At 33.9% G+C, this 17,765-nt stretch overlaps 1 protein-coding gene across 2 annotated transcripts in view; it reads left to right on the plus strand.

The window, feature by feature from the left end:
• Window positions 1-17,765, plus strand: part of SHOC2 (SHOC2, leucine rich repeat scaffold protein) — a 91,006-nt gene that overhangs the window by 904 nt on the left and 72,337 nt on the right. The window lies entirely within an intron of this gene.

The raw sequence follows: 17,765 nt of genomic DNA on the forward strand, positions 1-17,765 counted from the left end.
AAACCCTTTGAGTGAAGAGTGCTGGATCGGCTCTGGGTGTGTTGCCTGGCGAAGCGAGTTGTAGCCCTTCGAGACCGCCTCGGAGAACATGCCGGATGGCAACCTCTCCCCGTGATAGCACAGCTTTTAGGGAGAGAGGAAAAGTAGTCTCACTCTCCCCCGACTCCCCCAGGCTTATAACACAAGAGGCTTCGGGGCAAGACGATTTTTTCCCCCAGCCCCTCAATATCCATTGTTTTTGTACCATCCCCCTCCCCCCATGCCTAGGTGGAAGAGTAATGACTCCAAAGCATTAATTTGCCTTTCTTTCTCTTTATTTCTTTTCTTTCTTTTTCCTCTTTCTTTGTTTTTCTCTTCTTCCCTCCTTTCTTTCAGCAGGCAGTTTGTGTTATTGTGGAATTATGGATTTACAAACAGGTGGGATAAATACCGATTCGGGAGCTAGAAAAAGATGCTTTGTGTGTGTGTTTAAGCCCTTATAGTTGGCTGTTTGATTTTCTTGTCTGTTGCTTTGTATCGTAATGGGGGTGATGAGAATAAAAGAGGAAGCACTGTTTTGCAACCTACCCAAAGAAATATTTTCGAAGTCTCTGGGGATGCTGAAGCAAAATTAGGTTGCAAATGTGCACTGTATAGTATTTGCCTCCAGCGTGATAACTACCAGCAGTGTCTAGGCTTACACCTGTGTCATTTCGTATACTTTTCGTCGATACCGAGTGCGTCTAGTTTCTTGTCAAGAGGGACTACTATATCAAAAGCTTTTTGTTGTTTTTCAGAATCCTAAGGTACACTTGTGTAACCAAGTGTTTTTTGTAACTAAATGCAGCAAAAACTGAAAACTAGTTTTAATTTTAAAGACCTCAGTTTATTAGTGTACTTACTAATCTTTACTCTCATCCTCCATGCCATGGGCTGTAGAACTGTTACTGTGTACTTGAAGAGACTTAGCTATGTCATCCAATTTGTAACATTCAGTAAGGTTATATTTATAATTTGAATTTATCAAGTGTTGATGTTTTGCTATGTGACAGTGAAAAGAATTTTAGGAATAAAGCATGCAAATGACCATTCTCATATGAAACTTAAATTGAGTATGATAAACCTTTTATCTATTTGGACATAAAGTATACTGTAAACTTTTTATGTAATTATAAATACCCATTTGAAAAATAGACAAAAATAAAGACAAAACTAAATAAAAGCTTTGTCTAAGATTTGTAACTTTCAAATAGCTGAAATTTAATATAAAGCCAACATATAAAACAATATTGAAATCCCAGTTTCAAATTATGGACTTGTCTTTAAGGGTACGGCATTTTCCCAAGGTGCTTGTTCAGTTTTATTTTTAGTTTTTAATTTTTATGGGTACATAGTAGGTGTTTATGGGTTATATGAGATATTTTGATACAGGCATACAATGCATAATCACATTAGAGTAAATGAGGTATCCCATCATCTCAAGCATCTACCCTTTGTGATGCTAATATCCAATTATACTCTTAGTTATTTTAAAATGTACAATTAAATATATTGAGCATGGTCACCCTGTTGTGCTATCAAATACTAGATCGTATTCTTTGTGTTTTTTATATCCGTTAACCATCCCCACATTCCCCCTTCAGTTTTTGAAGAAACAGCTACATTAAAAGTTGACATTTCTGATTACTCATTATTAATATAATTTTTAAGTTTAAAAATTTTCTCATAAATTATTATGGATTAAAGAGTGATATTAAAATATACATTAGTAGTTTGCAGCTAGATCTTTTTTTTAGTTTTTAAACTACCGTATTCAGAAAGTTCATCAGAAAGATCAGAAAAACATCATCAGAGCTGTTTTTCTGGTAGTTGTAGCAAGTAAAGGTCATGCATCAACTTGTGAACTACAAGCCAGTTGGAAATTTGAAACATTTCATGTTTAAATAGAAACATGAAAATTACAAATTCCTATGTCATACTGGCTGGAATTAGGCTTTTAAAATGATACTGTTTTTTTCTGTGACTTGGGTCAGGGAAGAATGACTTTTCTCTCTCCACATCAGAGAGACATAAACTGGAATTGTATGTGGAATATTTCCAAAGATGGTTTCCGAATAGTGGTTGGTATAGTTATTGCTTTGACTTACCTGTATGAATTATGGAGGATGAGTGAATAAAGCTGAAATTCTTTATTATACAGGTGGATAAATTATAGTTATATTTGCCTTAAAAATACTCATTTTCAATATTTGTTGTATAATTTAATGTTTCTGGAAGACTGTTCTTTAAACTGTTCAGATATTTTGATTTTTTTGTAAAATATTTAAATACAAAAATCTGTGTTTTGACTAAAAGATATAAACTATATGTAGATATAAGGATGCATATTTTTGGAGGCTGAAGATTAAGTGAAATATATCTTTAGAATTTGGTTTACTATATCATTCATGTATCTTTCATGTTTGGAAAAGCATAAGATTTATGCTTATAACAAAATAAGATTTAAAAAAACCCCAAACAATAACAACAAAACAAGTTAACTCACAAGTCCTTCAGTGAGTTCTGAGATTTGTAGCTTGGACTTGGGAGAATTCTGCTACTTGTTTATAAAATATCAATTGATAGAGGAAATTTAAATATAAATTGGATATTTTGACATTTCTTAAGATTAGTAGGGATTGGTATTTTGCTATAGATGAATAGATGGAAACTGTAATTTAGAAGTAGAATTATACATTAAGTACTTTTATGTGATACTTAAATGAGTACTTCAAATAGTAAGTGAGTTGGTATTTTTGCTTGTTGGTAGACCTTTATTTCATGCTTTATAGGTTATGCATTAGACATATAAGTTGGCTGAATCTTAGACTAATTTATGGACATATATCATCATCTGCTATTCTTGTAATCCCCTATTTTAACTGCTTGGCCTTCTGAATTTTGTTTCATTTACATGTTACACTGCGTCAAAGTCATGCCCTGTAGATCTTTTTTGAAATGTTTTCTCTTAATATAGTAAATTTTTATGTTTTCTGACTGTCTAAACTGACTTTTAAAATCTGAATAATTTCTAAATTACAGATGACCTGTGGTATGCTTGAACTTCATATATTATAGAGTGTTTTTAAAAGTGTTTGTTATTGCAGGTTGAAACATACATACATAAGTCTGAGAAACTTATGTTCTAAAATATGTAATTGAATTATTTTAATATAAATCTGTTCATTCTGGTTTTGTTTGGTATTTTCCCCCGGGTCTCAACTTTTTAACACAGCATCTTTAATTCAGCAAAGCAAAGTTTATACACACAAAAGGATATTCTGATTACCAAAGTTTATACACACAAAGCAAAGTTTATACACACAAAAGGATCCTTAAGCTTTTGAGATGATGGTAGCATATGTGCTTCTTGAGAAAGCATGCAGTTCCCATTATCAAGACTTAAAAGAACACTAATTCATTTTCACACTGTATATCTCATTCCAACTTCTCTAAAGGTCAGAACTGCAAAAAGTAGTACATGCTGTAAAAGCTAAGGATTCATTTATAAGAGTGAACATACTGCTTGTAGCTAAAACATTACAGGAGACCTTTAAAAAGGGTATAATTGGTCTCTGTGTGAAATGAACCTGAAATATTTTTATAAATTATTTCTGCATGACTATCTTTTGTTTATAGCACTAGGAAGACTTCTAATGTTTAAATACTTTATTTGCCCTCAATTATTATTTAAAATTCCTGTAATTTTAAGTAATTTTACAGCTGACAAAGATAAATCTTCTTTTCTTTTAGTTTTTCTAATGTCTTGGAGGTAAAGTGGAAATCGCCTGTTCTGACACATAATTTCTACAACTTGGAGTTAATTTGATCAGTTAAATTTGTTTTTTTCAGTTTCCAGTTTTGTGTTGTATAACACTTCTTCCTGCTTTCAGTACTTTCTCAGTCTTGCAAATAGTCTTTAACTTTTCAATTTTGTTCTATAAATATTTCTCAGTAACTACAGTTTCACATTCACCAATGTCATGGAACTTCTGCTGAATGCCGTGTGTGTCCCAGGCTCTCTGGATACAGAGATAAATATGTTTCCTTCTTTCAGTAAGTTCAGAGTTTGTTGCATGAACTGGACAAGTCAATAGTTAATTGTTAAACAATGTGACACATGCTTTTAACAGCAGTATACACTGGCAAACTCAGATGAGTTAAGACTCAGACTGCACATATAACTGGCAATGCCTACTGGAGGACAGGACTGCAACAAACACTTGAGGAATAAGTAGGATAGAGGAGGGTAGTAAAAGCACAAAGGTTAGATATGTTTAGGTCCATTTGGACAATTAGAGAAGAATAACAGTTTGGATTCTAATAATAATATTGGTTATACGGTAATATTAGGTTACATGGTAATATAAGCTTCGGTTACAGCTTATATTATTGTTAATAGTAATATTTCTTATGTTCCTAATTTTATTTGGGCTTTGAACTGCAGATCTGTATTAATGTTGACCATACTATTAAAGCTTTACCTTCAACACCTGTGAAAAGAAGGGAACCATTTTCACTTATTTTTCATTAATATTTTAATTAAATACAAGGAGAATATATCAGTGTAATGTGGGTAATAATTCCCAGGTTTAGAACTTGGATAATGATAATGTTTCAAAATCATACTTAAGGCTGGGCGTGGTGGCTTACACCTGTAATCCCTGCACTTTGAGAGGCTGAGGCGGGTGGATCGCTTGAGGTCAGGAGTTTGAGACCAGCCTGGCCAACATAACAAAACCCCGTCTCTACTAAAAATACAAAAAATTAGCTGGGCGTGGTGGCAGGCACCTGTAATCCCAGCTATTCCAGAGGCTGAGGCAGGAGAATCTCTTGAACCCTGGAGATGGAGGTTGCAGTGAGCCAAGAATGTGCTACTGCATTCCAGCCTAGGTGACAGAGTGAGACTCTGTCTCAAAAAAATTAAAAAAAACATACTTAAATATCTTTTGTCAGCATTTATGTTTCATGTTAAGAGTAACATTTATTAACTTTCTTAGAATTCTTAGTTAAGTTTTTTTTTTGTATAATCATTTAAAATGTACTCTTTTTTGAGTATACGTTAAAAAATACCTTCCATACTTACTTGACAGTGCCTCTCTTTAGGTAAGTCAGACTGTATGGTCAACAGTTATATCCTAGAAGCAGACTTTGTAATTGTCTTGTATGATTTAAAAGTTTTCTGAACTTGAGAATTGAGTAATTTTTCATGCAGTATTTTTTGGGTTTTTTTGTTTTTGAGACAGGGTCTCTTTTTCATGCAGTATTTTTTTGTTGTTTTTGTGGGGTTTTTTTTGTTTTGTTTTCAAGACAGGGTCTCGCTCTGTCATCCAGACTAGAGTGCGGTGGCACAATCATGGGGCTCATTGCAGCCCTGACCTCCTTGGCCTCAAGTGATCCTCCCACTTTAACCTCTCGTGTAACGAGGACTACAGGTGTGTGCCACCATGCCTGGATAATTTTTCTATTTTTTGTAGAGACTAGGTTTTGCCGTGTTGCCCAGGCTGGTCTCAAACTCCTGAGTTCAAACAGTCCACCTGCCTTGCCCTCCCAAAGTGCTGGAATTACAAATGTGAGCCACCACGCCTGACCTTTCATGCAATATAATTTAATACTTCTTCCAGAGCATAGTGAGGCCTAATTTTGATGTCCCAAACTCCATTCCCTGCAAAGTGCCATAGTTTTCTATGTTGAAACACTCATTTGCATTTCTTGATCCTTGTAATTATTTTTATTATAGAAATTTGAGAAATTTCTTTTTAAAATACTCATATTTTAGCAATTGCCTTAAACATGTTGTTACACCTCATTTATCTTGAGATTACTTACTAGGAAACTAAAACTATCTGGTGTCATCTGCTTGGTTACTACCTCATGAACTCTTCATGTGGCTAAACTCTAATCACCCTTCAGGCTTCAATTTTGTATCCCATCCTTTGGGAGACCTTCCTTTGATCCCTAGTTAGGTTCTTCTGTTTTAAGGTGTCCTAGTGCTTGTACTTCCTTTTTTGTAACACTATTTTTGTAATGATATGTTTGATGTCTGTCTTTACTGCTAGACTGTAAGCCTCAAGATGAGCATTGAGTATGTCTGTCTGTCTTACTGTTCCACCGGTATACAATGTCTAGACTTTGTAGGCTCCAAGTGGAAAAATTAGTTTTAGATGAATAGTCTACAGCTCCAAAACAAACTGAACAGGCCCAAAGGAAGGACAAAGAGATGTCATAATGTTCTTGTTTTTAAACACACATTTTCTGTTCTTAGAGTCCGTCAAGCCTTAATTCAGGCATTTTTATTCTCACATAGTGTACAATTTTTAAAAGTTTGGTAACCAAATGTAAAAAGGACTGAAATTACTCCTAGAGGCATAACAGAGTTGAAAATAAGAGCAGAAGAAAAACACTCAAAAAGCAGATGCAAGACATTTTGTAAAAACAGCAGTTTATAGCAACTTGATGTTATGGCAAATAGAATATTTCAAGACACTATTTGTTTTATACATAAAATAGTATAAAAATAATGATCTAGGATCATGAAGAAGAGATTATTAGATATTAGTAAATTTTGTTAATGATAACATAAGATCATGTATTTTGGAAAAATTCCATTCAAAATGATACAATTTAAAACTTACTGTGTTAAGCTTTTCTTACTGGAAAGGCTTGCTTAATGAGGTAAAACATACTAGGTAACAGTATTTATTGAACAAAATTAAGTTGAAACAAATTATCTGAAAGTACTGAATCAGTGCAGTATAATATACCACCTTATAATTTGTAGAGGTAGATGTTATACTTATTATGTGTTTATTTACTTTGCTATGAAATATGTAAAATTGAGTAGCAACATGTTTTTCTTGATCCACTTCTAATGAAAACATAACCTGTTGCATTGATAAGACAAAATAGCTAAGTATTTCTTCCACTTTTATTCTGTTAAAGAAAATAAGCTTAATTCCTTGGCATTTCCTGGTTACCTGGACTGGGAAAATTAGGTTGAAAGTCATAGTTCTTTGCTAAAAGTATGTGGTGTCTGACAGATTGGGTGACCTGAAATAGATTATATTTAATTCAGTTTGGGTTTGTATATATCTGGGAGATATATATATATGGTGAATTCAAAATTTATATTCATATATATATATATGGTGAATTCAAAATTTCACCAGAGCTTTATATCTGGTTCAAATAAATTATGTTTTATTTAAATATTGCGACTCTTGAAGTCTGTGACTATAAGGGTAGGTGGGAGAGCTAGTTATTTTGCTCCTAAAAGAAATACTGGTTTATCTACCTTGTGCTAATTGCAACTCTAAACTCATAGAAATGGGATGCTTATATACTAGGCGGCTTAAAATAGTAAGGTTTTATGATTTAATCTTGAAGACATTTATTTCTGTACTTTGGAAGTAGTGATTTGAAATTCTTAATACTAGAAAATGGCCTAGTTTCAGAACACCCACTAAGCAACTGTGGGAACTCAGTATGCTAAATGGCTGGTAGTGCTGCAGTATTTTTTAAAATTTCCCCACCTCCTGTTATGTAATAGCTTATAGTAGTACAACAGAATATGAGTATTTGGGACAAGAACAAAGCATATTGAAACCTCAAAATGATGTGAGATTGTGTCAGGCTTTGTGTTGGGCACCAAGCACCTTAAGATAGTCAGATATAATGATGGTTAGTGAATGTTTGAATAAATCAGGTGGTAATGTTTTAGGTTGCAAATAAGGTTTATGAAAATAATTATTTGGAGGCTTGAGAAAAATGACTTTTAAAATGGAGTCACTATTTTTAAAACACAACACTCTTTTATTAGGAAAAGTTTGATAACTCTGATATAAATATTCCGATGATGCTTGTGTACAATACTTAAAGCTTTTAGTGAAAATAATTTTTTTTTAAATATTTCCCCTGGCTGAGTGTGGTGGCTCACACCTGTAGTCCCAGCACTTTGGGAGGCTGAGGTGGGTGGGCCACCTGAGGTCGGGAGTTAGAGAACAGCTTGGGCAACATGGTAAAACTTCGTCTTTACTAAAAATACAAAAATTAGCTGGGCGCAGTGATGCATGCATGTAATCCCAGCTACTTGGGAGGCTGAGGCAGGAGAATCGCTTGAACCCGAGAGGCAGAGGTTGCAGTGAGCTGAGATCGCACTGCTGCACTCCAGCCTGGGCAACAAACAAAAAAAATATTTTCCCCAGACTGTTGTGCAACCCAGTCATTGTAGCATTGTTTCAGCCTATGAGAACCAGATACTGAAATTGATTAGAAACTGTTAAAAAAGAGTTCAGTAGTTTTTATTTACTTTTTTATTCAGGAAAATATGTTTATAAAGGAATTTGATGAAACATACTTTTACTAGCTTATTTTGTTAATTTATAAAGGGACCAAGTTGAGCCTGCACTAGCTGTAAAAGATAGATTAATATTAAATGTTTCAGATAAAAGATTTTGTGATATGAAAAAGGATGGACTTAAATTTGTTTTAAACGTCAGCTGTATGGCAGGTGCAGTAGCTCATATCTGTAATCCCAGGAGTTTGGGAGGCTGAGGCAGATGGATCACTTGAGCTCACGAGTTTGAGATCAGCCTGGGCAACATGGTGAAACCCCGTCTCTACCAAAAATACAAAAATTAACAGGGTGTGGTGGCATGCATCTGTAGTCCCAGCTACTTGGGAGACTGAGGTGGGAGGATGGCTTGAGCCTAGGAGATGGAGGTTGCACTGTGCTAGATCTTGCCACTGTACTCCAGCCTGGGCAACAGATCCAGACCCTGTCTCAAAAAAAGTCAGCTGTGTAACTCTTGTAGCATTAGCTCTGTGAATAATACCTTAATGCATAGGAAAAAACTTGCCAGGCTTTTTCTCAGTTGGAACTCAATTGTACCTGATACTTGCATGTATATATGCGTATATATAAAAATTCCATAATATAGCAACAATGATCCTGTGCCAAGATCTTGAAGATTTTTATTTTATCAAAGAAAGCTGAAATTGTTTAATATAATTGAAGTTTTCTTTTATTTTGTCATATTCAAATTCTTTGCAAATTGATAATCTGTAAATACTAGATTCATGTGGTAAAAATAAAAATTGTTCATTAGCACATCTTATGGCCATTATCCAGTTTTTATAACTAATTATGCAAATTGATAATATTTGAGTTGCTTCCAAGAGCAACTGAGAATCACTAATATCAACATTTTTTTCTTCCTGGCATGATTTAAATAGTATATCACTTGCTACTTGCAAATTACTGTATGATTTACATGTTTGTGGTATGGAAATTTTTTCATATCAAAGCTTCTTTAGCCTATGTGGGAATCTTATTTTGAGATTTTCTTAATCTGCTTGAACTGCTATAATAAAATACCATAGACTGTGTGGCTTAAATGACAGTATATATTCTCACAGTTCTGAAGGCTAGAAAGTCCAAGATTGAGGTGCCAGCCGTTTCTGTTCAGAGCAAATGAAGAGTCTCTTACAGATGGTGGTCTTCCTGCTGTATCCTCAGTTGGCAGAAAGTGAGAGAGCAAGTTCTCTGGTCTCCTCTTACAAAGGCATTAATCCCATTATGAAAACCCCACCCTTGTGACCTCATCTAAACCTAACTACCTCCCAAAGGTCCCATCTTCAAATACTATCACATTGGAGGTTATAGCTTCAGCGTAAGAATTTGGGAAGGACACAATTCAGGACATAGCAGGATTATATTCACAAGATAGTAGATAATACATACCAGTTGGAAATTGTAGGGTTGTGTTTAATGTGTTAAATTACAAAAATAAAGTATCCCTTTATGTATATTAAAAAATACAAGCAAGAGCTGCCTTTCAGTATCTTGAGTAACTTCTGATGGGAGAAATTCCTTATTACCCTTAAATTGAGTATGGCTGCTTACTATGTTTCTTTTGATCTTATATGAGGAAGATTTTTGCTTTGTGATATTTTTAAAAATGTAATACAGAGATAAATGAGATTATATTTTTAAAACCCAAACTATATAAGTTCTATTTAATAAACCAAATTGTTAGGATAGTATATAAATAGTTGAACGTAGAGGTCTTTCTCTAAGTCTCAAAAATGGACTATGTAAGTGTAAGAAAGGCTAGCTGTTTTATAATCATGGCAACTTACTAAATACTGACTGATACTCGAATATAAGATACCTTGAGACCACACATTCCTAGTCTTGTTATTAATAGTGCATTTATTTTTGTTCATTTTTTTTCTGACAGTTTCTGATAGTTAATAGAGTGAGTAATGGAAAGGATTTATAATGAGATAGACCTAGTGAAGAAATGTATGGCTTTATATGTACAAAAAGGTAGTAGTTAAATTTAATTAACATTTTTTAGCTTAAAAGATCTGAAAATCTTTTTTTCTTTGAAAATACTATGTTGAATATTGTAGTCATCTTAGTGTATGTAGCAGTTAAATTTTCTTTTTTGCTTTACACTGGTAATTAAATAACTAGACTTTTTTTTTTAATTGCCAGTTTGCATGGGAAATGAGAAGTAAAGTATATCTTGGGAATACTTAAGTTGTGTATGACATGTTTGGAGTTCCTTGGCAAGAAAGGCAATTTAAGCAAATATTCACAAGTAAATCTTTGTTTTTTTTGGGTAGTGTTTGGCATTTAAAACTTTTCAGATAATGTTTGGTCTTTTACCATTTGACATTTACCATTATATCTTAGTCTTAGTACTTTTGAGACTTTTAAATCCCCTCTTCCCTACCCTGCCTTTTAACTGTTAGACTTTGGTGGAGAATTTTGCAATTTATGCATATGGTGAGTTGAAGTGTTGTACAAGAGAGCTGTAATCCCAATTATGGTTTATATTGTGGATTGGGTAAACAGGAATTTTCAGTTCTTTGCTCTAACTCTTGTTTTCCTAGAATATAAATTACACGTGAAGTCTTTTGCTTTCCCATAAGAAGTAATGCAGATTTCCTAAACAACTCCCATTTGCTACTATGTAAAATAAATCGGTCCCATGTCTCTCCATGTCTTTCCAAAGTATTTTATTTTGCTTCCTTACCAAGGAGAGAAAAAGTTGAATGAATGAATTTGAAGATATTATGAGTTGTGGACTCTTGACATAGTTCTAGTTAAATGGACAAGTGTAGAACATTTTCTTTTCGTGGACAGCCTTTAGCCATTGTCCTACCTCAGGTTTACTTGTGCTGCTTAAAGATGTGCTTTTCCATTTCTCTGTAAACAGTAACATTCTTTTGAACATGTTAATTTTGGGTGTTTTCTCATTCTTTGGACCAATCTTTTGGTCTTCTAATTTTGAAAGTTCCCTTTTAAACTCTTAAACTGCAAAAAGATATAGCTTTACATGATTTAAGTGGGCGAGCTCTTTCTTTATATTTAAAAGAATAAGAAGCCTTTACATCATAATAAATAATGGGAAATACAATTGAAATCTTGTCATTTTTAGGTATTCATGTTAAAATTTGAGTGACCTGGAGTTAATTTTAAGTAGGATATAGGGGAACTCCATGCATGAGGTGAAACCTTGTTTATTGTTCATTTATCATGTTATTCAACCAGTATTTATTGGGCATTTATTTTGTGCTCGATGGGTTCATAATGTTGTAGAGTACTTTATAGAGTAAAAATTGCTGTCTAGAATGGCAGATAAAGCCGAATTAGCAAGTATTTATTGTTCTTTCAATAAATATAAGTGTTTTATGTGCTAAGTATTGTCCTAAGTACTAGAGTACAACTGTGAAAAAGGCAGAAGGGTTCCTATTTTCCCATTACCTTTAAATGAGAGAGTCGGACAACTAACCTGCCAAGTCTAATAATAGCATGGTAAGTGTTCTGTTAGGGGAAGTTTTAAGTGGGAACACAGAGGAGGTGATATGCAGAAAGGCTTTTGAATAATTAGGAAAAGGCTTCCCAGACCTCTAAGCTGAGGTCTGAAGAGTAAGTAGGAGTTAGCTCAGTGAAGAATTGTAAATCTGTGTTTCTGGCAGAAGAATATAGCTTGTGCAAAGTCCTGGAGACAGGAGATAGAAGGCTCTGCCATGGGATGTGAAAGAAGTTCATGTGACCATAGTGCAAGATGGGAAATATTAAGAGTTGTGGCAAAAGTACGCAAGGACCAGATCTTCAAGACATGTGAATTATTATTAAGAGATTTGGGTTTAATCCTGAAGGCTGCCCTCAGTTCTTTTAATTGGACATTAACCTGATTAGATTTCAGTGTTTGAAAGATCACTAATTACAACATAGTGATTAGGTTAAGAATAGGATGGGAAAGTGAATATGGTGAGACCAGTTAGAAGGCTATTAGAAGACAGAATTTGGTATACCTTGTAGCAGGGTAATAGCAGTGAGAATGAAGAGAAGCCAATGGCATTGAGAAATCTGGGGAGAAAAGTTGATAGGATTTGGTGATTGTCAGAATGTAAACATCGAAGGGGAGAGAGAAGTCAGGATGACACCACCTGAATTCCTGGCCCCCTTTCACCTTTTTTGGTTGATTCCTGCTTAGATGTTACATAATCTGTAAGGCTAACCTCTAAGGCTAACCTCCAAGGCTAACCTCCAATTCCCCTAACCTCCAAGGCTAATTCAAGTGCCTTCCCTGTGTGTTTCAGCAGCACTTACTCGACTTTTTTCTTGCTTTACTCACTTGTGTATAAGCTTTCAGGCAAGGATCGTGCTTTATTGTTATTGCATGGTTTGCACCTTGCAAAGTGCAAGGTGTACTAAGTGCATTACACTTAGTATAAATGTTGACCAAATGAAAATATACTTTTTATATTTTATCTTTATAAAAATTTAAATATAATTGGAGAAAATTGGTTTTCTGAATTGCTAATGTTCAAAAACTTGTTTTACAACTTTAGAGTGAGTCATATCATTCCATGTACTTCTGAATGCCACTTGTAAAAACAATTTATATTGTAATTCTGGCTGGAAGTAGTAAATCTATTAAGTTCTTTATGGGTAATCATAGACTAAATGATCTCTGATTATTATATAGGTCTCTTATGCAGTCAGGTTTTCCTTGTAGGTAAAGTTTTAATTGGCTTTATCCTTTATCAGTTTAACAATTAACGTAACGATTAGTGTTACATATATTTTATTTCAAAATGAGAGTATTTTTTTTTCTAATTATGAAAGGAGTGATTGCTCATTGTATATATTTAAAAGGTATACATACAGAGATAAAAAGTGAAAATCACCTGTAATTGAAGGATAGCATTGCTAACACTTTATGGATGTTCTTCTAGACTTTCAAAATTTTATATATATTTATGATTATATATGATTAAGTTAAAAGAAAATTAACAGTAAATACTTATGTTTGTGCAAGATAAGGTATTAGTATCATTTATACAAAGAATCTTAATAGCCAGTATGTAGCCAAATAAACCAATAGAACTGGGATATTAAACTTCAATTATTACAGGAGACCAGGCGGGTAACATAAATGAGTGAACCCAGTAGGGGAAATATATGAGGTGGTTGAATTGGAGAACACTTGGAGAGGGCAGCTCCTTTTCAATGCCAGTTGATTTTCGACATTAAGAAATACAGAGCTGGGCGCAGTGGCAAGCACCTGTAGTCCCACTACTGTGGAGGCTGTGGTGGGAGGATCTCTTGAGCACAGGAGTTCAAGGCTGCAGTGCACACTGATCACACCTGTGAACAGCCACTGCACTCTAGCCTAGACAATGTGGTAAGACCCTGTCTCTAAAAAAACAAACAAACAAAAGAAATGTGGATCCAGTCCAGTGATGCCCGTATCTTTTTTTTTTTTTTTTTTAATGAAAAGTTTGGATTTTTATGTGAGGCTCCCACAGATTAAATTCTGGCAAATTAAAAAAGCCACAGTGTGTGTTAGGCACGATGTAGTTTTTAGCTGTGTTTTGTATGAATACCACAAACGGTGGAGGAATGGAAATATTTGTACACTTTTACTAATAATTACGTAGATGTAAATTATATATCATTTTTCATACATCAGATTGATGAAAATGATTACTAATTTACAAGACTGGAAGAGTATAAGTTGATGCAGGCTCTTTGAAAGAAGGCAGTTTGAAACTACATATAAAAATTTAAAATGCATATTAATTTGGACCTGACAGTTCTACTTTCAGGAATCTGCCTTACGGGAATATTAGTCCCTGTGGGGGAAGATTTATGTTCAGTGAAGCATTATATATCTTGGTGAAAACAAGATTAAAAAATGGAAAATAGAAACAACCTAATTATCAGTTGATAATAGGAATGATTAAATTATGATATAACCATATCACAAATCATTGTCAATGGAAAGATGAAATATGTCTGTATTCCCATGTGGAAAGAGTCTAGAATTTACTATTTCTTATTTATATACAAAAATTATAATTTATACACATAAAGTTATACTATGCTGTCATTTTTAATATCCATACAATATTTCATAGTACCATAATTTAGTCTATTGATGTACATTAGGTTATTTCCAATATTTTGCTGTTTATATGCACATTGCAGTGAACACTCCCTTTACATATGTCCTTGCAGTGTTGTCTCCTAAGATATGTTCCTTTTAAATTTCATATGGTGACAACATGAAATACCTGAACTCTGTGATATCTTGGGGATATACATTTACCTCTGAGAATTTGCTATTTGTATGACCCTTGAATTGAGTGAATGTAGCTTGGGCATGGCAGACAGAGAACTAACCAGAAAAGTGGCACTGTGTTTAGTCATCCTAGATTCTTTAAGAGTTTTAAAGGTAACTTAAGTAGTAGTTTTTGTCTAGTCCATACATGCATGTGGTGTAAAATTCAAAAAGTGTAGAAAGGTTAAGTAAATCTTTCTCCCACTCTGAAACCTCTTCTACCTAGTTTCTGTTCCTGGGAAACTACTATGAGTGTATTCATCCTTCTGCACATATTTTATACATATATGTGTATTTTATGCACGTATATGTATATTTTATGCACATATATGTATATATTTTAAGTTTTTTGTAAATGATAGCATACTATGCTGTTCTACAGTTCACTTTTTCTCACTTAACTGTAATAATATCTAACACTTACCTAGTGCTTTGTTCTAGGCTCTGTTCTAAAGTGTTTTTGTATTGATTACTAATCTTCATCACAAACTTGAGAAGTAGGTAAATATTATTCCCTTATCACAGAGGAACAAACTGAGGCACAGAAACTTTAAATGACATGCTAGTAAGTTGTCAGCTGGAAGGTGAACTCCAGCATCCGGCAGTTTGGCTCTGGAGTCTTTTAGCCCATTTGCTATACAAACTCAATTGTTGCCCTATTCTTTTTATTAACTACATAGTATTCCCTTGATAAACTTTAATTTATCTAACTAGGTCCTAGTAGGTGGACATTCAGGTGTTTCCATATATTGCTGTTACAGATTATGCTAGTGTGAATATCCTTGTGCTTATAAATGCCTGTGTCATTTTGAATATGTAAATCTCTATTTCATTTTCATCCATTCAGATTTGGGGGTTAGGGGAGTCTTGTGTTCATATAGTTACATTCTATTTTGAGATCTGATCTGAGACTTTTAAAAAATGAATTTATTTAGCTCATTTGTATTTATTATAGCATTATGGTTGTAGCCTCATCTTTTATAGCTAATGGACTAAGAGATAAGGTATATTAACAATGGAAATATACTTAAAGATGTAAAGCAGTACAGTATAAAGCTATTAGCATTCCTTAATCTATTTACTCTCACGTTTTGTTGGTTATATAAAAACATTATCAGGAATTGTAACAATTACTTTATATTCTGTAGCCATTGCCATAGTTTTAGACCAATAGTTGAGTGCATTCAAATGCTCAAAGTTTGTTCTTTCGGATAGTTTTTTAAAAATCTTTTAGATGGCTGAACTTTATCGTCGAGTATTTTCTTAAAGTTTATGAAAACAATATTCCTTAGGGTTTTGTATATTTAGTGATGTTTAACTGTTGGTTTCATGCTGGGGATAAATTCTTGAATACTCTAGATATTGCTTCACTGATTTTTTTTTTTTTTTTTTTTTGAGATGGGGTTTCACTATTGTCACCCAGGCTGGAGTGCAATGGTGCGATTTTGGCTCACTGCAACCTCTACCTCCTGGGTTCAAGTGATTTTCCAGCCTCAGCCTCCTGAGTAGCTGGGATTATAGACACCTCTCACCCTGCCCAGCTAATTTTTGTGTGTGTGTTTTTTTTAAGTTGAGACGGGGTTTCACCATGTTGGCCAGGCTGGTCTCAAACTCCTGACCTCAGGTGATCCGCCTGCCTCGGCCTCCCAAAGTGCTGGGATTACAGGTGTGAGCCACCACACCCAACCTGCTTCACTGATTTTTAAACATTGATTCCCTTCTCCTTCACATGTTAAGATAGTAATGTTTTTTGCATAGATTCTCAAAGGATTCTCTCTTTAAATCTTTGAGAAACAGTAATTTTACTATAGCAGTATTTATCTTGATTAGTCTGCATCATCTTTTCTTAGGAAAGGGCATGTCCTGTTTTTTTTTTTTTTTTTTGGTCCAATCCTGACTCTGTTTTAGTGATGCCTAATGAGGTCTGTGAAAGCTTCAGATGTTTCAAGCAAGGGACTGTTGGGTTTGCTTTTCTGACTGTCATGTAATTTACAGAACTGAACTAATAGTTTTAGGATTTGAAGATGCAAGCCATTTCCCTTGCTTGAGCTCTTCTAGCATCCCTCTTTACCTTCACTGTATTTAGTAGACTTTCTCGTATAGTGTGGTTAGGGATATGTCCTAGTTTGTTGAAGATGTAGTTTGTGTTTCTGTTTCTCACTCTCCTCTCCTAGTTGTTTTCAGATATTTTTAAGAGGAAAAGAGGGGACCATGCTATCTTTCTCCTGCCATTTAAAATCAGAAATCCTAACAGCTATCGGTCAGTCCAGTTTTGTCAGAATTAAGATAACTTTAAGGAATAAAATGTTTTGATGCAGTTTTCTGAAAGCCAAAAATAGTTCATTTACAGAGGTTCTTTTGGATAAATTTTTTTTAATTAAACAAAATCACAATTTAACATACGAGTTTGATTATATCAGTTTGTAGTTAGGAAGTCTTGTGCATTAGAAAGCATTAAGAATGAAACTATTAAGTCTAGAATTAAGAATTAAGCATGAGACCAGAGACTAATGCCTAAAGACTAATAACTAAAGTTAGAGTTTAGTTTTAGAGGGCTCATCAGTTCTACAGTTTGCCTTAGATGATGATGATTATTTCACCTGAATCTGAAAATTAAACTTTCATGTGCTAAGTTCTGCTACTAGAATATTTTTAAGTCCTTTGGCTTAATGAATGTTAGTTCTGGAATAATCTGGTATTCTAAATGGCATCTTGTTTTTCAAGGGTAATGTCCATTTAATTTCCTCACTTAATTGGCCCTATCTGTTAAAAGAAATACATTTGAAAAATTTTGATAGCTAGTGGGCAAGCCTTCTTCTGTTCTCTGATTTGAACATATTCTTATATTCATTTGCCTGAGTTTCATTTTACCTGTGGCACCTGAGAGAAGCTAAGTATTTTTTCCACCCTGTTTCTTTTATGTGACTGACTATATATTTCTTAGTCTCAAATATAAAAACACATCTAATAGCTTCACAGAAAATTTTAATGCTTGGTAGATTATTGGAGCTTTCAGTTTTTAGCCTTTGTTACTTCAGTTATTGATCATTTCAGTATTTTTAAAATCTCAATTACATTTTTAATAATTTATAATAATAAAAT

The sequence above is a fragment of the Theropithecus gelada genome, chromosome 9 (assembly GCF_003255815.1).
Source record: "Theropithecus gelada isolate Dixy chromosome 9, Tgel_1.0, whole genome shotgun sequence".
In the NCBI taxonomy this organism is placed as follows: Eukaryota; Metazoa; Chordata; class Mammalia; order Primates; family Cercopithecidae; genus Theropithecus; species Theropithecus gelada.